The following is a 24,427-nucleotide window of genomic DNA, read 5'->3' as shown; positions in this document are numbered from 1 at the left end:
TGTAGCGATCGAAGGGCTCTGGCAACAATGGGAAATGGGCTATTGATTAGAACAGCTCAGATTAAGACTAGGCAGTGGAGCTCTTTCTTGCTCTCTTTCCCCCCCTTTTCTCTCCATTTCCCACCTTCTTCTTTCTGTCTTCCTGTCTGTCCTACTTGTGTCACCTCCCTCTATCTATCCCCCTCTTTCTTTCTTTTCCCTACCTGTCCCTACCTTCCCCCCCCCCCCCACACACACACACACACACACACACACACACACACACACAGACAAAGGCTCTGTCAATGTCTGAGGATTTCCGTGTCTGTCTGCCCCCACTCTTCTCTCCCTCCTTCTCTCCCTACATCCTCTCTCTTTCTCTTTCCCAATCTCTGTCTGTACCTATTAGGCCTATCTATTTGCTCTCTCTCTCTCATGCACTCGTCTCCTTTGGAAACAAGGTAGAAACGTCTGCCAATACCACTGTTGATGTAATAAAGTCTAGAAATGTAGAAATAGAACTGTACAGTAAATGTACAGTAGTATAGACTTAAACAACTAAATAACTAGATTCTAAACCCCTCACTCCAAAGCAGTCTGACACCCACACTGCTGTGAGGTTGTATATCAATCAATCAAGCCACGTCTTTGTTGTACCACAATTAAAACCTCCCCTATCAAAATCTCTCTTATACCAAATTAGCTGTCATGATCTGACGGGGGACAAAATACATTGGATTTGCATTGAAAAGACATAAAACATACAAAATATAAGGAGACAGCAAATCTATACAGTGAAAAGTGAGCTAAAATTCCCCTGCTCTACTTATATTAATTACCTCAATCAATGGGAATGCTGTAGGTCAGTTATCCATCCTCCCCCTCCACCACTACTCTCTGGCAGAATGCCTACCAGGCGCCGGAACCACATCCCAAGCCCAGATCTAGGATCTGTGGCCACACCACTGCTTCAACCTTGTTGGTGTTATAAGGCGCCTGAGATTGGTCTTGGGTCAGTGGTTAGGAGGTACTGTATTGTCCACTGCTTCCACCCTTTCGGCTGTGAGACACACACGCACGCACGCACGCACACACACACGTAGACAGACACAAACACACATGTGTCCACATCAATATTCCTATGATCCTTAGGGACTATGAGAGTATTGGCGGAGCTTTCATCTGCTGAGTATGTGACCGTGTGTCTGATATCCACTTCTCCCGATACACACACACACACACTTAGTCCCCTCCCAGACACGTGTGTAAACACTATGATACACACACACTTAGCCCCCTCCCAGACACGTGTGTAAACACTATGATACACACACACTTAGCCCCCCTCCCAGACAGGTGTGTAAACACTATGACACACACACACACTTAGCCCCCCTCCCAGACAGGTGTGTAAACACTATGACACACACACACTTAGCCCCCCTCCCAGACAGGTGTGTAAACACTATGACACACACACTTAGCCCCCCTCCCAGACAGGTGTGAAAACACTATGATACACACACACTTAGCCCCCCTCCCAGACAGGTGTGTAAACACTATGATACACACACACTTAGCCCCCTCCCAGACAGGTGTGTAAACATTGATACACACACACTTAGCCCCCCTCCCAGACATGTGTGTAAACATTGATACACACACACTTAGCCCCCCTCCCAGACAGGTGTGTAAACATTGATACACACACACTTAGCCCCCCTCCCAGACAGGTGTGTAAACACTATGACACACACACACTTAGCCCCCCTCCCAGACAGGTGTGTAAACACTATGATACACACACACTTAGCCCCCTCCCAGACAGGTGTGTAAACATTGACACACACACACACTTAGCCCCCCTCCCAGACAGGTGTGTAAACACTATGATACACACACACTTAGCCCCCTCCCAGACAGGTGTGTAAACATTGACACACACACACACTTAGCCCCCCTCCCAGACAGGTGTGTAAACACTATGATACACACACACTTAGCCCCCTCCCAGACAGGTGTGTAAACACTATGATACACACACACTTAGCCCCCCTCCCAGACAGGTGTGTAAACACTATGATACACACACACTTAGCCCTCCTCCCAGACAGGTGTGTAAACACTATGATACACACACACTTAGCCCCCCTCCCAGACAGGTGTGTAAACACTATGATACACACACACTTAGCCCCCTCCCAGACAGGTGTGTAAACACTATGACACACACACTTAGCCCCCCTCCCAGACAGGTGTGTAAACACTATGATACACACACACTTAGCCCCCCTCCCAGACAGGTGTGTAAACATTGACACACACACACACTTAGCACCCCTCCCAGACAGGTGTGTAAACACTATGATACACACACACTTAGCCCCCCTCCCAGACAGGTGTGTAAACACTATGATACACACACACTTACCCCCTCTCCCAGACAGGTGTGTAAACACTATGATACACACACACTTAGCCCCCTCCCAGACAGGTGTGTAAACACTATGACACACACACACTTAGCCCCCCTCCCAGACAGGTGTGTAAACACTATGACACACACACTTAGCCCCCCTCCCAGACAGGTGTGTAAACACTATGATACACACACACTTAGCCCCCCTCACAGACAGGTGTGTAAACACTATGATACACACACACTTAGCCCCCCTCCCAGACAGGTGTGTAAACACTATGACACACACACACTTAGCCCCCTCCCAGACAGGTGTGTAAACACTATGATACACACACACTTAGCCCCCTCCCAGACAGGTGTGTAAACATTGACACACACACACACTTAGCCCCCCTCCCAGACAGGTGTGTAAACACTATGATACACACACACTTAGCCCCCCTCCCAGACAGGTGTGTAAACACTATGATACACACACACTTAGCCCCCCTCCCAGACAGGTGTGTAAACACTATGATACACACACACTTAGCTCCCCTCCCAGACAGGTGTGTAAACACTATGACACACACACACTTAGCCCCCCTCCCAGACAGGTGTGTAAACACTATGACACACACACTTAGCCCCCCTCCCAGACAGGTGTGTAAACACTATGATACACACACACTTAGCCCCCTCCCAGACAGGTGTGTAAACACTATGACACACACACACTTAGCCCCCCTCCCAGACAGGTGTGTAAACACTATGACACACACACTTAGCCCCCCTCCCAGACAGGTGTGTAAACACTATGATACACACACACTTAGCCCCCTCCCAGACAGGTGTGTAAACACTATGATACACACACACTTAGCCCCCCTCCCAGACAGGTGTGTAAACACTATGATACACACACACTTAGCCCCCCTCCCAGACAGGTGTGTAAACACTATGACACACACACACACTTAGCCCCCTCCCAGACAGGTGTGTAAACACTATGATACACACACACTTAGCCCCCCTCCCAGACAGGTGTGTAAACACTATGATACACACACACTTAGCCCCCCTCCCAGACAGGTGTGTAAACACTATGACACACACACACTTAGCCCCCTCCCAGACAGGTGTGTAAACACTATGATACACACACACTTAGCCCCCCTCCCAGACAGGTGTGTAAACACTATGACACACACACTTAGCCCCCCTCCCAGACAGGTGTGTAAACACTATGACACACACACTTAGCCCCCTTCCAGACAGGTGTGTAAACACTATGATACACACACGTAAACAGACATGGGTTAATGTCAAAGACTTATAATTGCATGCTTCAGCACAGTATCATGATAGGTTTGGTGTTATAGGGGAAACTTGACAGGAAACTCAAGGGAACATGGAGGTGAGAAATGAACGGAAAATGTTAGATGGACATAGAAGGGCTCGTAGGGAGGAGAAAGGATGGGGACGTCATGCAGAATATGCACAAGTATCTTCAGAGGTTAATTAACAAGCCCCGACAGTCAGATCAGCACAGGACACACTAGAGGGCAGTAAAGAGGTGTGTGTGTGCGCACATGTTTGTCTTGGTGTCTTGTTCTTGTTTGACCCAAAAGTTCTTATCTGAATGTCCACTGTGGACTTACAGGTAACTGCCAAAATAAGGAAACACCAACATAAAGATTCTTAATAGGGTGTTGGGCCACCACAAGCCAAAACAGCTTCAATGCACCTTGGGATAGATTCTACAGGTGTCTGGAACTCTATTGGAGGGATGCAACATCATGGGGGCATAGCCATGGTAGCCAAAATAATGTCCTGGCCAGCATTTGTATACGACCCGAACCATGATGGGACGTTAATTGCATAATTAACTCAGGAACCACCTACTTTCAATATACTTTGTATCTCTCATTCACTCAAGTGTTTCCTTTATTTTGACAGTTACCTGTATCCCTCTATATCCTCACTAACTGTATGGTGTTTTCTATCTCACCTGCCGTACTCCCATCTCTCTACCTCATCCCTGTCTATACGCCAGTAGGGGCTGCTGGGGGGAGGACGGCTCATAATAATGACTGCCATGGAGTAAATGGAATGGCATCAAACACATGGAAACCATGGAAACCATGTGCTTCATGTATTTGATACTTATTCTGCACCAGCCATTACCACGAGCCCGTCCTCCCCAATTAAGGTGTCACCAACCTCCTGTGATACACACACTCTATCTCTTGCTACCCATGCATGCACCCCATCACCACATCCCTCTCTCCATCTTCTCCTCCGTCTCGGTGACTCCCTTGTCAGATACTGCACCTCTCTGCACTCGAGTGAGTTCCATAGGTTTACCTAATTGATTATTAAGTAGCTGATTGGGGATCAATTAAGTAATTAAAGTTGGTTAGGGCAGGGTCGATTGCTGGCATGGGACTGAGGACGTGCATTGAAGTGTGTGTGTGGTATAGCGTAGCGCTACAGCCTTGCTTTTGCAGCCCTACGTGTCTTTTTACTCTTGTTAGTAATTGTGGTGTATACAGTGATATTTAGGGAATTATGTCCCATACAGACAGTTACCTACGCCCTTAATTGAATGTTGGATGTGTGGTAAGAGGAAATAAATGGCCCTTGACTGTGAAAGTGAATGATACTGTATCTTCTTAATATCTTCACCTTTTCTTTTACCTATTATGTTGAATTCCCTCTAGAAATATGGCAGTGGCTGTGGCGGTGGCTTATGTGTTTTTAACCTAGGCATCATCTGGCATGAAATCTATACAGGAGTAGTGAGTATTCAGTCTGAAAGAATAGTGAGTATTCAGTCTGAAAGAATAGTGAGGATTCAGTCTGAAAGAATAGTGAGGATTCAGTCTGAAAGAATAGTGAGGATTCAGTCTGAGAGAATAGTGAGGATTCAGTCTGAAAGAATAGTGAGGATTCAGTCTGAGAGAATAGTGAGGATTCAGTCTGAGAGAATAGTGAGGATTCAGTCTGAGAGAATAGTGAGGATTCAGTCTGAAAGAATAGTGAGGATTCAGTCTGAGAGAATAGTGAGGATTCAGTCTGAGAGAATAGTGAGGATTCAGTCTGAGAGAATAGTGAGGATTCAGTCTGAGAGAATAGTGAGGATTCAGTCTGAGAGAATAGTGAGGATTCAGTCTGAAAGAATAGTGAGGATTCAGTCTGAAAGAATAGTGAGGATTCAGTCTGAGAGAATAGTGAGGATTCAGTCTGAAAGAATAGTGAGGATTCAGTCTGAGAGAATAGTGAGGATTCAGTCTGAGAGAATAGTGAGGATTCAGTCTGAGAGAATAGTGAGGATTCAGTCTGAGAGAATAGTGAGGATTCAGTCTGAAAGAATAGTGAGGATTCAGTCTGAAAGAATAGTGAGGATTCAGTCTGAAAGAATAGTGAGGGGAGCGAATAACGACCGAGAACGATGTTTGACGGTATCACTTTGAGTGCACAATGGTACATTTTGGGGGTTTATTCTACGTCTTCCCACTGGGCACACACTGGTTGAATCAACGTTGTTTCCACGTAATTTCAAAGAAATTGCGTTGAACTAACGTGGAATAGACGTTGAATTGACGACAATGGGTTAAGCCTATCCTGAAATGTTAGCGGTGGAAAATAGCCCAATACTTTGTTAATTGACACAAAATTGCACGGTTGAGTAGAAAAAATTGACAAATATTTTGGTAAAACAGAGGAAGGGTGAGAAAGGATATGTGACTAACCAGTGAGGAGGCGAGACAGAGGGGCTGCTCTTGTGGCGGCGCGACTGAAAAGAAGAGTGTGAAAGGAAAAATACACACAGTCAAACTCGTGCACACACACAAAGACACACACACACACACACAAACCTCATATACGAAACACAGGAGCGGAAACGGGTCGAATCCTACTTCAAATTCTCTTTCCTCTCGGCTTGTCGACCGGGGAAAACAAACCGACCCGAGGCACAGCGAATGGGGATTTACTAATTAACTACTTACACACAGAGAGATGCACACCTCCTCCGCTCTCTCCCTCCCTCCCTCCCTCTGTCAGTTCCCTCGGTCGAGGTTGTTAGTGTAGTGCTGCTTCCACGGTCCCCGGCTCGGTGCGCCACTGGAACAAACGCCTGGAGAGTGATCTCAGACCTGGGTAGACTGCTCACGCTTTGGCTGTTGAAAGAATACTGAACCACACTTGAGGTATGTCATGGTCTTTATAACGCCATATCTTTGGCCGTCAAATGTTTAAGTTTTAGAAAAATTATCTGATCGTTTGTTAGATTTTGGATATGTGTTTTCTTTTATGAGTTTACTTTTTGTTGTTTTGTCAAGTGACTGAAACTAATATTATTGGGATTGTATTATTAGTATTATTATTGTTATTAGGCTGAGCTTTTAAATTCTACTTTAGATTCGATTAACTATCCTATATCACTGTTTATTTTAGTTTTCAAAATTACTAGTTGGCTTCCAGTCTGCATATAGTAGCCTACCTGAAATAGTGAACAATCATAAATAGGCTAGATTTTGGGGGGTCACATTTGAGTCTCCCGTCTTGCCCAGCCCAGCATGCATGTTAGACCACTGCTGCTCTCTCGTCTCGCTGAGGGGGAAGTTGTCTCCCGCGCAGAGCTGTCTGTGCTGGCCCGGATTAGCCGTTAAGTGTCTCTATTTGTTAACGCTTTACGTCTAACCCTCACCTCCACACCACAGTATCAATCAGTCAATTAAACAGCCACTCACACGGCTAGCAAGAGGCGTCTAATGTCGGCTATGCGCCGCCTGGGCTGTGTGTGTGTGTGTGTGGTGTGTGTGTGTATATCTCTCTATCTGTCTGTATGAGTGACCCAGCCTAATTTACCTTCACAAAGTGTATGTAATGTTTGGCCGCGGATGCATTTATCTTTGTGTCATCTTTTTCACGCTCTGGTGAGCCAGGATGCAAATACATGTAACATGCAAGGGAAACGGTGCTTTTGGCAGACCCATTCATCATTGCGCGTGTAGAAGTTTGCGGATGATTGTAACAAAACGGTTGGGTATCCAAAATCAGACCTAAAGTTTGTGTTTTAGGCTTTAGATAATACGCCCACATGTTTACAATGCTGTTATTTGTTGTGATAGGGACACCATACAGTTGGAAATAGGCTAGGCAAATTTGGATGTTCACATGATTTAAAAAAAAAAAACAATAACACATGTTTATTAGAATATAATCGACTGTAATATTGTTTTATTTTATGAGTATCACAGGAAGTTCAAAGTCGTCTTGTGTGGAAACACAAACCGTTTCAATAAGTGGTATTGTGACGTTATTTGCTTTTCTAATTCAGTTGTGAGTGTATGTGAGAGTTCTGTTTGTGTGTGTGTGTGCGCGCGCTTTCATGTTAGCCTAGATGGGAGTTGGAGATGCTGATCACGGGTGACCTGGCTGCGATATAGACGCAGAGAAAACCCTCAAATCTTTTGGAATAATCTAGCCTCTGCTTGACTTGACTTGGTCCCCCCCCCCCCCCCCCCCCCCCCTCCCAAAAAAAGTTGTTTACCCTAGTGAAACGTTGATGTATATTTATGGGCGCCGTGGGTTACCTTATCAATTATTTGTGCCAGTACATTTCTAGATAAACAGTGTTTATAAATCAATAGATGCATGTAACTATTCCAGATTAAGAGATAGATCAATAGGTCCACCTAACCCGACCGAATGTTTATTTTTTTCTCTGTTCAATTATTCAGTATATCATCTAACTTTGCACAACTTTGCCACTGCTCACAAGCATCTACTGTGAGCTGCTGAGTTCAAGGCTTAAATTAAAGTTGTCTTCATTTTAATAGACTATAGGCCTACTCTTCTAATCGTCTATTCGTTTGCATTGCTATTACTATAATATAGACCTAACAATGGTGACGAGAATGACAATGCTGTGCATATTGAATAATCATGATAATAATGATAAGAGCTGAATAATAATAATAATCTATTTCATTTAATTCAGCGTCAATTACGAAAAATAGTGTACAGAAAGAGTTATAACAGTGCAGATTTTTATCCATGAAAAAAGGAAGTCAGAAAGCTGTGCTAAGGATATATTTTTGAAGGACTAAATGCCCGAAATTGTGAAACTAAAAAATAACAAAAAATTCCCCTGCACTTTCACTCACTGTATTCCACTTTTTTTTTTTTTTATATTCAATGTATATTGTTCACTTAGAAAGTTACATTCTTTCTGTACATTTTTGTTTTGTCTTTTGTAGTTTTGTCTTGGTTTAGTTTTTGCAGTGTTTAGGTGGAAGTCTCAAACCTCATTTTCTCTCATCTCCAAACTGACCATTCATTTAATTATTTCCGCGGTTTGTGCCGCCTCTTCCCGGCTGCCTCTATCTTTCTCTTGTCAATATTTGGTAGAAATATTTCCGACATTAAATGGCATTCGGGGAAATCTCTCCCCACATCACTCACCCTGCCCTCCCTCCCTCCCCCCTCATCTTGAATTTGGGCTAGAAGTTGTTCACCTGTCGAATTAGGCTACATTTAGTTTAAGTTGTTTCTAACTTAATTCGAATCAATTAAATGAATTAATAATAAATAACAATTGCTCACATTTTGGTAGGCCTATTTGTATGCCGTTTTGGCCAACACGTAGGCTATTATTATTATTATTATTATTATTATTATTATTAGTGGTAGTAGTAGTAGTAGGCTAGTATTATTAGTATTAGTATTATTCCATTTTAATATATTGCAATAATGACAGATGTAATTGTTACAACGTTAAAACGGTATCTTACAAAATAATCTATTCTAATCCCATAACTTTCTGGTACAAAACTAAAATGTAAAGGCATACAACAATATAATATGTCGACAATGAACTCCAAAATGAACGATTACATTTTAAATATATTATATTCTTCAATTATCAATTTAACGTACAAAATGCCTGCGCATGCAGTTGTCCAAAAAGTCTGTCATATCGAGCTGCCGTCTCGCCTGGCTTTAACGTGACCTGTTGAGGTCAATATCGTCATGTTAATCAATCCACTGAGGAAAATACATAATCTGATATTTCTCCACTTCTAAAGGCTGGATTTTCCTCTAATATTCCTGGATAATCTCTTGATAATGTTTCCATACGCCCCGTAACACCTATAGGAGCCATTTCACATATATGAACCTTTGGATACACACGGGGGAAGGATAATATATTTAAATTCAGGAGATGCATTTGTAGAATTATAGCAAATTTTGAAGGTCAACCATTTGCCCATGCATGGCAGCGCTATTCACCTTCTCATTTAGTTCAGGCTCGATACCAGTGTTTTGAATTCCTCGTAGTTGAATGTTGCTTCTCAGCCACAATCAACGTTCTAATGCTAATAGCACCATCAAATATTCAGGGTAAAAGCCTAGGCCTACTTTGAAATGAGCGCCGTGTGGTTTGATTTCTGAAAACGTTATTATCCTTAATGTCTTGCATCTGGAAGCTAATTTGGTATGATCAAAGCGCAGCTAGTTAGTGCGGTCAATACAGTTTCGAGGACGGCAAGCGCCCTATCGATAGTGCATGAGACGCTAGGAGGCCCACTTCAGTGATGATGCGCGGCATTCAATTCCAAGGAATACTCGTTGCCTGAGCCAGTAGGCTACCCCTGTCTCATCTCACCAGTCCACCCGTCTCCTCTCCTCTCCTCTCGCCATGACAGTCAAGAGTAAATAAGGTGATTGATCGGATGGGGTGGAGTGGTTCCACCTGTCATTGTGCTCTTCTGTGATGTAGAGGCTGAAGTGGCCCTCCCGGACACAACTCAAGTCCCAGGGACGGTTCTGTTCAACTGGAAGAAAGCACGAATCTCTTCCACTTTGTCGTGTGTTTGATTATTTCTTCCCCAAGAGTGTCTTCTCTTTTGGGGAAGCACTAGGCCATGAGGCAAATTCATAGCCAACATGACGTGAGGTTGGTGTTGGACGTGGTTGTAGGGCCAACAATATTAGCCTTATCTCGTTTATTAACTAAAATACATGTATTATTTAAATGGGTTGAATCACAAATAAGTTGAACGAAACTATTTATTTTTTAGTGTACCATCACTTATAGTGCGACGCGGGACTTCCCTCGTCTCTCCGTCCAGAACCAGCGCAGCCCAGAGAGGTCCAGTTCAGTGCGGTGTTTGGAGTTCGGGCTTCGGCCTCAGGTGCATCTCTGAGGCGGGGCGACGCGGGAGTCCAGGTTGGTGGCAGCCCGCTCCCTTGATGACAATACCCCTTCTAGCTTTTCAATTAGGACTACTGTCTCTCACTAACTGAATGTATTTACCAATGTTTATCCCAAAGAAATCATGTTTTTGATGTTTCAACTTTTTGGTTTATTATTATACTATATGACCAAAATAGACCTATTGACAATACTTGTTATCATGTCAATAAAACATTATAGCTAAGCATTGCAAAAAGGGAAAGTAAAATTATTTTCTCATTATAATTGAACCAACGTGACTGCACCTCATACTAAATAGGTTTCACAATGCCTTTTGAGCTTTGATCAGCACTGTCTGTCTACAGTGATAAGCTCAATAGTGAATAAAAGCAAAAATATCAAAGCCATTTTGTTTCATATGTTATCAGAGAAAAACGTAGTTCTCTTGACCTGATTGTATAATGCAATTAGGGTAGCAAAGCTCAAAATACCTATTACCTCTCTTTAATGCATACAGTTATCCCCATACATACTGAACCTATAGGACAATTGAAGGACTATTCAGTCCCTCTCCCTGTGTCTATCTCTTCCTACCCCCCGTCTCCTCTACCCCCTCCCTTTCCCTCATCTCTTTCTCCTCACCCCCTACCCATGTCCCCTCTCTCCAGCACACCTGGTAACTACAAACTTGTACACAATAATAACAGCGAGATGTATCCATCTATCTCTCTATCTGGACTGTCTGCAGTTAGTGGAGTGGCTGAGAGACTCGCAGGCGTCAAAGGTCAGTTAATCGATGGCACACAATTTGACAAATCCCAGCGATTCTTATCATCCACACGGCGTTTAGGGCCAAAGGAGAGGAGAACCGCAGAGATAAATGTTTAATCCTGACTGGAGAGAGAGAAAAAAGAGAGAAAGAAGAGGAGAGAGCGAGTGAGGGAGGGAGGCAGAGAGAAAGAACGAGGGGAGGAGAGGGAGAGAGAAAGAGGGAGGCAGAAAGAGAGCGAGAGATAGGGAAGGAGGGATGTAGAGACAGAGGGAGAGAAAGAAAGAGGGAGAGAGGGAGAGAAATAGAGAGGGGGGTGGAGAGAGGGAGAGATAAAGAGGGAGAGAGAGAGAGAAAATAGGAAAGTAAATGAGTTACAGACAAATGGGCGTTGAAGTTGTAAGTGGAGGGACATAGCAACATGGACATAGCATCATGGACATAGCCACATGGACATAGCATCATGGACATAGCATCATGGACATAGCCACATGGACATAGCAACCGGGCCATCTCTACTTCTACATTATATTCACGCAGAGAAAGATAACCGATTCATGCTCTTTCTATATGTTTCCTGGATTAATTCTGGACAGGAAGAGTATAATTAGAAGTTGTAATGGTTTTGACCTTGTGTAAACTTACTATAGAGTTAATGTGTAAAGTTGAGAAAAACAAACCTTGTATGATTGGCAGATTTCTGAAGCACTCATGAGGCAGTAGGATGTTAGTCCAACAATAAGACCGAGCAACAGAGAGGAAATGAGCTTTAGAACACAAAGCTAGTCTGAGACTTTTCTTCATATTTTTTTGAAAAAGTGGCAGTGGTTTAGAAATGGACCCACTTTCTCTGTCCTCGCGCCCTTCAGAAGAATGTCTGAACTATAGCATGGCCTCAGTTGATAAACCTGCTCTTTAAAAGGACTTAATGACAATGCTCAACCCAAGTTAATTTTATTTAGGGGGTTTCTTTCGCTGAGTCATAATTATCGCTTTGACAGTGATGTAATTTTTTTTTAATGCTTTAGTGGACTTTTAGAATGGCTAATCCTTATGCGTGAAATGCATACTGCTCTTTCTATCCAGACATTGACACAGATGGACTGATGGTGGAGAGAATACAGTAAGAGACTGAGAGATGGCATAGAAAGACAGATGGTTGGAGAGGAAAGAACAAGAGACAGTGGATAGAAAGACAGACGGACGGACGGACACAGAGACAGAGAAAGGGCAGACCATCCACCAGACAGACTGACTTCCAGACTGTGCTGCTGTGTGTGACTGAGGGAGCTGCTTGGCCGAGCATCCAGACACACGCTCATGTCCCTTCCCGCCGTCTCAATACGAGCTCAATGTAATTCGATTGAGATTAGTCGCACTGGCATGACAGCAGATCCCTAGTATTGCCAAAGCACTTAGGAAGCAATGACAGGCCCACATCGATGGGTGCTAACACACACACACACACACACACACACACACACACACACACACACACACACACACACACACACACACACACACACACACACACACACACACACACACACACACACACACACACACACACACACACACACACACACTCCAACATGCCATGTAGGCAAGACAGAGAGACAGTGATAGAGAAGGAAAAAGAAGGAGAGAGGGAAAGAGGGAGAGAGAGCTCATAACTGGCAAAACATCAACGACTGTCAAGAAGAAGCAGTGGGCAAGAACTGTAAAGAGTGCAAAAGAAATGGATGGGGGACTCAGACAGAGAGATGAGGTGAGTGGGGTAAGATGGGTGACTCAGACAGAGAGATGAGGTGAGTGGGGTAAGATGGGTGACAGACAGAGAGAGATGAGGTGAGTGGGGTAAGATGGGTGACTCAGACAGAGAGATGAGGTGAGTGGGGTAAGATGGGTGACAGACAGAGAGAGATGAGGTGAGTGGGGTAAGATGGGTGACTCAGACAAAGAGAGATGAGGTGGGTGGGGTAAGATGGGGGACTCAGACAGAGAGAGATGAGGTGAGTGGGGTAAGATGGGTGACTCAGACAGAAAGAGATGAGGTGGGTGGGGTAAGATGGGTGACTCAGACAGAAAGAGATGAGGTGAGTGGGGTAAGATGGGTGACAGACAGAGAGAGATGAGGTGAGTGGGGTAAGATGGGTGACTCAGACAGAGAGAGATGAGGTGGGTGGGGTAAGATGGGTGACTCAGACAGAGAGAGATGAGGTGAGTGGGGTAAGATGGGGGACTCAGACAGAGAGATGAGGTGGGTGGGGTAAGATGGGGGACTCAGACAGAGAGAGATGAGGTGAGTGGGGTAAGATGGGTGACTCAGACAGAGAGAGATGAGGTGAGTGGGGTAAGATGGGTGACTCAGACAGAAAGAGATGAGGTGAGTGGGGTAAGATGGGGGACTCAGACAGAGAGAGATGAGGTGAGTGGGGTAAGATGGGTGACTCAGACAGAAAGAGATGAGGTGGGTGGGGTAAGATGGGTGACTCAGACAGAAAGAGATGAGGTGGGTGGGGTAGGATGGATGACTCAGACAGAGAGAGATGAGTGGGGTAAGATGGGTGACTCAGACAGAAAGAGATGAGGTGAGTGGGGTAAGATGGGGGACTCAGACAGAGAGAGATGAGGTGGGTAGGGTAAGATGGGTGACTCAGACAGAAAGAGATGAGGTGGGTGGGGTAAGATGGGTGACTCAGACAGAAAGAGATGAGGTGGGTGGGGTAGGATGGATGACTCAGACAGAGAGAGATGAGTGGGGTAAGATGGGTGACTCAGACAGAAAGAGATGAGGTGGGTTGGGTAAGATGGATGACTCAGACAGAGACAGATGAGTGGGGTAAGATGGGGGACTCAGACAGAGAGAGATGAGGTGGGTGGGGTAAGATGGGGGACTCAGACAGAGAGAGATGAGGTGGGTGGAGTAAGATGGGGGACTCAGACAGAGAGATGAGGTGGGTGGGGTAAGATGGGTGACAGACAGAGAGAGATGAGGTGAGTGGGGTAAGATGGGTGACTCAGACAGAGAGATGAGGTGAGTGGGGTAAGATGGGTGACAGACAGAGAGAGATGAGGTGAGTGGGGTAAGATGGGTGACTCAGACAGAGAGAGATGAGGTGGGTGGGGTAAGATGGGGGACTCAGACAGAGAGAGATGAGGTGAGTGGGGTAAGATGGGTGACTCAGACAGAAAGAGATGAGGTGGGTGGGGTAAGATGGGTGACTCAGACAGAGAGAGATGAGGTGGGTGGGGTAAGATGGGTGACTCAGACAGAGAGAGATGAGGTGAGTGGGGTAAGATGGGGGACTCAGACAGAGAGAGATGAGGTGAGTGGGGTAAGATGGGTGACTCAGACAGAAAGAGATGAGGTGGGTGGGGTAAGATGGGTGACTCAGACAGAAAGAGATGAGGTGGGTGGGGTAGGATGGATGACTCAGACAGAGAGAGATGAGTGGGGTAAGATGGGTGACTCAGACAGAAAGAGATGAGGTGAGTGGGGTAAGATGGGGGACTCAGACAGAGAGAGATGAGGTGGGTAGGGTAAGATGGGTGACTCAGACAGAAAGAGATGAGGTGGGTGGGGTAAGATGGGTGACTCAGACAGAAAGAGATGAGGTGGGTGGGGTAGGATGGATGACTCAGACAGAGAGAGATGAGTGGGGTAAGATGGGTGACTCAGACAGAAAGAGATGAGGTGGGTCGGGTAAGATGGATGACTCAGACAGAGACAGATGAGTGGGGTAAGATGGGGGACTCAGACAGAGAGAGATGAGGTGGGTGGGGTAAGATGGGGGACTCAGACAGAGAGAGATGAGGTGGGTGGAGTAAGATGGGGGACTCAGACAGAGAGATGAGGTGGGTGGGGTAAGATGGGTGACTCAGACAGAGAGAGATGAGGTGAGTGGGGTAAGATGGGGGACTCAGACAGAGAGATGAGGTGGGTGGGGTAAGATGGGGGACTCAGACAGAGAGATGAGGTGGGTGGGGTAAGATGGGGGACTCAGACAGACAGAGAGAGTGACTCAGAGAGAGAGAGGATGAAGACGAGTGTATACAAGTGATGTACGGGAAGAGGGGAGATTTACTAGAAGAGAGATTGTTAAGTCAACATGTCCTGGGTCAGTCATTAATCCGATTTAACAGCAATTAAGGTGAGACTGATTCCTCCCTAGAGAGGAGGGGAATCAGAGAGAGAGAAAGGAAGAGAGGGAGGAGAATGAGAGGTGGTAGGTGGGAACCACCACACCCCACATAATACAGCTCTATTCTCAATCAAAACTATGACCTTGTAAACAGGCGGTAGACATAGGCCAGGATTCAACCCGATCACGCTTTGTCGTCAATGCACGTTGTAAAGGCAATGTCCCCGTGTAAGCAGAGACCACATTCACGGTAAACTCTGCATACGTTGAATCCCGGTCTTCCATCTAATACAGTGATGTAGGAGGTGGAGGGGCGATTTCTTTCTACTGAAGGTGAGAAAGAGGAGAGGAGTGAGGAGGGTAACTCTGGTGCATATAGATGAAAAGTAGGCCCTTTTCCCCCTCTCCTTCCTCCTTTGCCCTCTCCACCCTCAGCCCCCAGCCGCCGTGCTCTGCTCTCTGGGTTCGGTTGTTCCAGATGTGTATCGGGGTCCTGGGGTGGACAGAGGGCCCCGTCGTCCCTGTAGCATTGGTGCGTCTATTGGGAGATTGTGGTCCTGATAGCTCTCCCGCCTGACATGTACACAACAGAACATAAATCACACACACACAGAGACGCATAGACGCACACTCACGCTTTATCTCTCACTCAGCACACCTCAGATAGGAGCCAGCTCTGCAGAGAGAGAGAGGGGAGAGAGAGAGAGAGAGAGGGAGAGAGAGAGAGAGAACGGGGTTGCTAAGTAGGGGAAAGGGTTGGGTTTGAGATGATCTGCTCGGCTCCTTGTTCTCGTTGTGTCTGTCTGCTGTAACTGGTGTTTACTCACAGTCTTAATGAGAAAATTGTTGGCTTGAATTGGATTGGGTTGCATGATGCTTGAGATTTAAATGAAGTTGTACCATTATTTACCATCCTTAAAACAACCGTAACACCATTAGTGATCCACAGAATGGCCAGCGCATTGAGATACACAGGGTTCTCATTCCCATTCTATGGGTATACATTCTGTCCTATGGGTCAAGTCCACGTATGATACTCCCAGTAGTGGTGCGTGGGTAAAATCACTGGAGAAGCCAATCCAGAATAAAAAGTCATTTTACAACCTCTGTGTTGTGATAATTGTGTTGTTTGTTCCATAACCTGTTAGTTCATATGCCTTGACACCGTGATATATAGGCCTGAAGGCCGAGACAATAAGAAGACACAGTGGCAGAATAAATTCAACCACACATTTGTTTCATCACAAAACCGGAGAGCAACATCTGTCTGGTGAAGTCCACGAAACAAATTGCATGTAACAAAGTTACATGACCTACAGCATGGTCAATCAAGTTAATGTTTCCCACATTTTTGGACTACTAAACAACTATTGATTTAGAACAGCGGAGAGTTACTGCAGGTCCCAGAGAAAACAGGAGCTGCCTCCACTATTCCAGCACCACTTCAACATTTCAACATCATCAAATCACCTCTACTTAGTCTAACACAGTTACAACTAATAGATACCAAAAACTATTTAGTCCAATCAACATAAGCTACATATCATGTGGCTGTCCATGGTTCTGATTTCTCTCTCTCTGTGTGTGTGTGTGTGTGTGTGTGTGTGTGTGTGTGTGTGTGTGTGTGTGTGTGTGTGTGTGTGTGTGTGTGTGTGGTGTGTGTGTGTGTGTGTGTGTGTGTGTGTGTGTGTGTGGTGGCGCAAGTAGAAAAAAACATGTTCACTGACTCTACTTGTAGAGAAACACCAATGCCATCCTCCTCTTTCATGTTGCCTAAACGGTCTATGACTGTCATACAGTACACGCTTTTAGTTGTTGTTGTCCTAGGCTACCTGGCTAAAATACTTGCTTACTAGCCTAACTTCCTTTCGTGGGCTACGATGTGCCAGGAAAGCTAGTTAACATTAGCATACTACATCTAGTTACATGTTGAACTTCCATCCTCTCGGGCCAGGGTTGCAATGAATGAATTTATGGTTGGATCAGAATCACCGTTATAATCATTAGCCAGTATGGAGAATTTAAGTAAAACCACGAGTCCAAATCCATATCTCCATCCATGGCTAATTTAGGAAAGGGTCGATTTTAGCTAGCTAGCTAGCCACCGGAGGACAACAACACAATGAGATGCAACAATTCAACTTTTTTCTGTCAATGCACTGCATCTCAGTGCAAGAGGCGTCACTACAGTCCCCGGCTGTATCACAGTCCCCGGCTGTATCACAGTCCCGGGCTGTATCACAGTCCCCGGCTGTATCACAGTCCCCGGCTGTATCACAGTCCCCGGCTGTATCACAGTCCCGGCTGTATCACAGTCCCGGCTGTATCACAGTCCCCGGCTGTATCACAGTCCCCGGCTGTATCACAGTCCCCGGCTGTATCACAGTCCCCGGCTGTATCACAGTCCCCCGGCTGTATCACAGTCCCCGGCTGTATCACAGTCCCCGGCTGTATCACAGTCCCCGGCTGTAGGCTGTATCACAGTCCCCCGGCTGTATCACAGTCCCCGGCTGTATCACAGTCCCCGGCTGTATCACAGTCCCCGGCTGTATCACATCCAGCCGTGATTTGGAGTCCCATAGATTGGGAGTCCCATAGGGCGGCGCGCAATTGGCCAAACGTCGTCCAGGTTTGGCAGGGGTAGGCTGTCATTGTAAATAAGAATTTGTTCTTAACTGACTTGCCTAGTTAAATAAAGGTTAAATAAAATAATAATAATTCCCTTGACACTTTTTTTCTGGTGCATCAGGACTATTCACAGTAGAGCTCACTTAGTTTAGCTGAACGCTGGTTGGCTAATATTTTCTATGTTTTTTATCAAGGCTTACTGGCTTCCCTTTCTTGTTACAATGTCATAGTCTTTCTGACCAGACAGCATCAGATAGATATGCTACACATACTGAGACAGAGGAGCGCTGGTTCGTTCGCTCAGATGCTTTCTCTGGTGAGATACATTCAGACTCTTGCGAATTGAAGGAAATGTATGCAACACAGAGAGATGAAAGATAAATGATTATTTTGTATGTTTTTTTTCTTTTTTGGGGAAGCCTGGCTTCCCTTGGCATCCATGAATACACGCCACTGGATACCCCAGATAGAGAGAGCATTACATTTGGCCTGTGTTGACAGAGGGAGGTTGTATTGACTGGCTCTTGCAGGGGAGGCGTGTCCCCAGCCCCGTCTCCAAACCATTTGTGGCGTTTAATACACTGTAGCAGAGGTCTCCCTAACCTGTACACTGCATGCAGCAGCCGTAGGAATCAATATGCACTAGTCTAGACTGAAACGGAGCATCTGACACAGACTGAAAGAGGGAGTGAGGATGAGAGAGAACGAGGGAGGAAGTGGGAGAGAGAAATAGGAAAGGATATACAGGGAAACAGAGGAAAGGTCAGAGTGAGGGATCCAGGGAGGTACAGGAAGGAGACAAAAGGAGAGGAAATTATCAGAGACATGGTTTGAAAAGCATGGAGCCAAGGAGAGGAGAGAGGGATGGAGAGAGGGGGGGTGGGGGGTGGAGTTAGAGAGACGTAGATGGTGAAAGAGAGCAAGCGATAGAGAGATAACAAGAGAGGGCGGTCAGTGGCTGAAAGAGACATTAAGCCAAGAGAAAACAGGGATGGAGACACCCGAAAAGAGGAAGACAAGGACACAGAAGAGGATACACACAGGAAGGAAAAAAGACATAAGAGAAAGAGAAGGGCGGGAGAGAAATAGAGACAGAGGGAGAGGAAGAGAGAGAGAGCGGAGGAAGAGAGCGAGAGAGGGGAGAAAAACAGAGAGGGGGGTAAAATTTCCATCAGGTTTTCAATTGGGGCGGATCAATAGTGTATTAGAGCTCACCTTGACCCTGTCTCTCCCCCTTCTCCCTGGCCCCCTTCTCCCTGGGCCAGCACACAGGGCAAGCTACTCTCCCTCACAGCAGGGGGCGGAGAGGGGGAGAGATTGCATTACGGCCTCCTTTTCTTGGACCAAAGTGGCAGAAAATGGTACAATAAAAAGAGGGATAGAGGACAGAACGAAAGAGAAATAGAAAGAGGAAAAGTGAGAGTGAGAGTGAGGGAGAGAGAAAGAGAGTTGTGGGGTGGAGGTGGTCCATACTGGATGTTGTGTTGTTGTATGTGTTGGCAGACAGTGACTATACATGAGGAGATCTGACTGAGGGACATATAGGCAACAGAGACCATGCATGGGAAATGAAAGCACTGTGGCCCTATAGGCTGCGGCCGGTTCTATTTAGGAAAACAGATACATGTGTACTCTGAGGCACTCTTCTTTACATTGGGACTGTATGGCACCATTCTGTTGTATAGGGTTCTGTCTTAACTCTTTTGGACCTCCTGTTGTATTGTGTCTCATAGGTTGATTTATTACATAAGGTCTCCATGACATGAATATAATGTTGAGCCAAAAAGCAGTTGATTTGTTGTCCAGACATTATTTTCTGTCTTTACATTGCGAGTTTCTGAATCTTAGTCTTGGCCTTAGTCTTGCACGCACGCAAGCAAACACCGTCAAACACCGTCAAACACACACACACACACACACACACACACACACACACACACACACACACACACACACACACACACACACACACACACACACACACACACACACACACACACACACACAGTCGACAGGACACACTACATCACAACACGAGGACACAGTACTTCACACCATTTCAGGGGACAGAAGCAGGGGCAGAGGGAGCGAGGGGATGGGGAGCGATTGAATGAAAAAAATTGATCCGGGAATTTAGCATTTAGACACAGTTTACAAAGCGATATAGAGGGGAGGCGCGGGAGCAGAGGGGAATATAGGGGGAGGACACTTAACTTTACAATAGGTCAGCTTTGCCCAATTGACTAACTGTAACCCCGGCGTAGGTTAGGATGTACTGTAAATACCTGCGTGGTGTAAATTAATTTCACAATAGTGTTTTTGTTTTATAGAATTTAACTAAAATGACAGGATTGTTGGAGGAAGTTGGCAGATATTTTTGTAGAATCTCAGTTTATGTTCCCGTTAACTTGCCCATGTGGAAACTATATATTTGTTGTTATTGTAAATAGATTCACAACAACGTCTCAATAAAGGTTTATAAGGAGAAACACTAATGCCGCAACTAACCTCCCCACATTTCCTAATGTTGTTCCCATTGTCACCCATCCACACTTGGGCGCACATGTACATGCTGGGAATCTCAACAACACACTGTCCCTCTTGCTGAGGGGAAAAATAGAAGAAAAAAGGAGAGAAAAGAAATCGATCGCCGGGGATAGCGGTGCGAGTCGGAGGATCGTATCTTGTCAAAATAATATATTACCCTCATCCCCGGCTGATCGATGCGGTGGATTAGGGACGGAGGGCTCCCTCTCCCCTCTTCCTCCCTCTCTTCCTCCCCGGCGCTCCGTGTAGTTTAATATTTACCTTCGTGAAAGAGCGGCCGTGACGGCGCTCACTCCTAATTGATTCTGACACTTGGGGCTCTCTGTTTGGACTGCGGATGAGAGAGGGAGGGGTTTGTGGAATGCAAAGAGAGAGAGAGAGAGAGGAGAGGGAGGGAAAGAAGGAAACAGTGTCGAAGAAAAGTGTGTAAACAGTGAATGGACAAAAAATGAAATGAAAATGCCTACAACGAGACAAAAAACATTCTGAAGATTGTGAGAGCAGTGATCGAATGGAAAATGAGAAATGATATATTTAGGGAGATGGATGAAGTGAGTAAGAGAAGGATAAAGGGCAGAAGTGAAAAGGTTAGGATAAGTCTGTGTTAATGATGTGGAGGTAGATTGATAGAGAGATGGAGTAGCCTAACAGATGGAATGAAAAGAGAGAAGGAAAGTAAAAGGAAATAAGGGTGAGAAGTGTAAGAAGAGAGATGGGGGGGCGTAGTAGAAAAGGATGGATAGCACGGCATGGATAGAGGGATGAATAGTACGACAAGGATGGAGGAAATGAACGTGGAAGAGAAGGGGAAATGGAGAGAAGCAGGGGGAAATGGGAGAGAGGGGAAAATTGGACAGGAGGAGAGGAAGAGAAATGGAGGCATAGGGAACAAGGAGAGCAAACGAGAGGGATTAAGAGAGCGACAGAAAGATACATGACAGGAGGGGTGGACATAGAAAACCTATAAAATGGAGCGTAGGGGGAAAATAGGGGATGAGGGGAAAAAGCGAGAGAGGTGACAGGATGATATCGAGGTGGATAGACAGAAAACAGGAGTTATAGGGAAGGAGGGAGGGGGCAAGAGAGGGGCATTTTTTCCGATGAAGGAACTGGCCTGTCATCTTGTTCCGCCAGCACAGAGCGCTCCTATAAAATACAGGGAGCAGGCAGGCCACACAGGGTGACTTATGTGTATATCTAGGCTTTGTCAATATATCTTTCTGTCTTCCTTCCTCTGTGTTCCCCTTTTGCTCCCTCGCTGTCTCTTTCCAGCTCTCTCACTCTCTGTTTCTCTCCAGCTCCCACTCTCTCTCTCTCTCTCTCTCTCTCTCTCTCTCTCTCTCTCTCTCTCTCTCTCTCTCTCTCTCTCTCTCTCTTTCTCTCAGTCCCAGTTGAGTAATCTCCCTTTCTCCCTTTCTCCCAGCACATGTCTTTATATCTCTCCTTGTCTCTCTGTGTAGTTCCCACACAGATTCACAGGCTATGTGAAGGTTTTAATCCCGTGAGGATTTATACATGAAAAATAACCAGAGGGACATTAACTTGAGCACACATTCAGTTGCCTCTGTAAATTCTCCAGGTCTGTATCCCACAATGATGACACAGTATTATTATGCGAGTCTGCAGGGGAAAGGGATAACCAAATGAACAGTGTAGTGTTCCAAGGTGTTTCTGTCCCATATAGCTCTATAGGAAGATCTAGATACAGTGTAGTGTTCCAAGGTGTTTCTGTCCCATATAGCTCTATAGGAAGATCTAGATACAGTGTAGTGTTCCAAGGTGTTTCTGTCCCATATAGCTCTATAGGAAGATCTAGATACAGTGTAGTGTTCCAAGGTGTTTCTGTCCCATATAGCTCTATAGGAAGATCTAGATACAGTGTAGTGTTCCAAGGTGTTTCTGTCCCATATAGCTCTATAGGAAGATCTAGATACAGTGTAGTGTTCCAAGGTGTTTCTGTCCCATATAGCTCTATAGGAAGATCTAGATACAGTGTAGTGTTCCAAGGTGTTTCTGTCCCATATAGCTCTATAGGAAGATCTAGATACAGTGTAGTGTTCCAAGGTGTTTCTGTCCCATATAGCTCTATAGGAAGATCTAGATACAGTGTAGTGTTCCAAGGTGTTTCTGTCCCATATAGCTCTATAGGAAGATCTAGATACAGTGTAGTGTTCCAAGGTGTTTCTGTCCCATATAGCTCTATAGGAAGATCTAGATACAGTGTAGTGTTCCAAGGTGTTTCTGTCCCATATAGCTCTATAGGAAGATCTAGATACAGTGTAGTGTTCCAAGGTGTTTCTGTCCCATATAGCTCTATAGGAAGATCTAGATACAGTGTAGTGTTCCAAGGTGTTTCTGTCCCATATAGCTCTATAGGAAGATCTAGATACAGTGTAGTGTTCCAAGGTGTTTCTGTCCCATATAGCTCTATAGGAAGATCTAGATACAGTGTAGTGTTCCAAGGTGTTTCTGTCCCATATAGCTCTATAGGAAGATCTAGATACAGTGTAGTGTTCCAAGGTGTTTCTGTCCCATATAGCTCTATAGGAAGATCTAGATACAGTGTAGTGTTCCAAGGTGTTTCTGTCCCATATAGCTCTATAGGAAGATCTAGATACAGTGTAGTGTTCCAAGGTGTTTCTGTCCCATATAGCTCTATAGGAAGATCTAGATACAGTGCTCATCAGCCGTTCTCTATTACTTTCCATATTAGCCATTCTCACACAAGTAGTCACTGAACTTGCAGCGTTGATGATGAGCGTGTGTGTGTGTGTGAGAGAGAGAGAGAGCTCATGTATTCATTTGAACTGTAGGAGTGCTTCATCTCATCCTCATGGAGCATCTTTAGCTTGTTCAGCTGAGAACTGGTGTTAGGCATGGGGCTGGGCATGGGGCTGGGCATGGGGCTGGGCATGGGACTGGGCGTGGGGCTGGGCATTGGACTGGGCGTGGGGCTGGGCGTGGGGCTGGGCATGGGACTGGGCGTGGGGCTGGGCGTGGGACTGGGCGTGGGGCTGGGCGTGGGGCTGGGCGTGGGGCTGGGCATGGGGCTGGGCATGGGGCTGGGCGTGGGACTGGGCGTGGGGCTGGGCGTGGGGCTGGGCGTGGGGCTGGGCATGGGGCTGGGCGTGGGGCTGGGCATGGGGCTGGGCGTGGGGCTGGGCATGGGGCTGGGCATGGGGCTGGGCGTGGGGCTGGGCGTGGGGCTGGGCGTGGGGCTGAGTGTGGGGCTGAGCGTGGGGCTGAGCGTTGGGCTGAGAATGGGGCGTGGGGCTGGGCGTGGGGCTGGGCGTGGGGCTGAGCGTGGGGCTGAGCGTGGGGCTGAGCGTTGGGCTGAGAATGGGGCGTGGGGCTGGGTGTGGGGCTGGGCTGGGGCTGGGCATGGGGCTGAGCGTGGGGCTGGGCATGGGGCTGGGCGTGGGGCTGGGCGTGGGGCTGGGCCTGGGGCTAGGCATGGGGCTGGGCCTGGGGCTAGGCGTGGGGCTGGGCGTGGGGCTGGGCGTGGGGCTGGGTGTGGGGAGCTATGGGGGGTTGGCATCCTGCACACTATGGGGTTGGAGGGGAAGCCTACTTGGAGCACTCATTAACTATTTCTAAACACATTAGAGCTTTATTGAAGGGGTATTCTGAGTTATGACAGCTCATGCTTTCAGACAGGACAGGCCCCGTTTAGATCCATTTCTTCTGGATTCAGTCAATTCAAAATAAGTATTGAAATTAATTTAATGGATCATCAATTTTTCATTTTG

At 46.1% G+C, this 24,427-nt stretch overlaps 1 protein-coding gene across 2 annotated transcripts in view; it reads left to right on the top strand.

Moving 5' to 3' along the window:
- The first annotated feature begins 6,160 nt into the window (after window positions 1–6,160).
- LOC106605706 (ETS domain-containing transcription factor ERF-like) overlaps window positions 6,161–24,427 on the top strand; it is a 48,377-nt gene continuing 30,110 nt past the window's right edge. For both annotated transcript variants that reach the window (XM_045718698.2, XM_045718696.2), the window contains exons 1-2: window positions 6,161–6,594; window positions 10,474–10,622. The gene's annotated coding sequence lies outside the window, so the exon portion shown is untranslated. The remainder of the gene's footprint in view (window positions 6,595–10,473; window positions 10,623–24,427) is intronic.

Source organism: Salmo salar, chromosome 05 (assembly GCF_965601325.2).
Source record: "Salmo salar chromosome 05, fSalSal1, whole genome shotgun sequence".
Classification (NCBI taxonomy): Eukaryota; Metazoa; Chordata; class Actinopteri; order Salmoniformes; family Salmonidae; genus Salmo; species Salmo salar.
The sequence above is the reverse complement of the archived record's forward strand: the minus strand, read 5'-3'. Positions and strand labels throughout refer to the sequence as shown.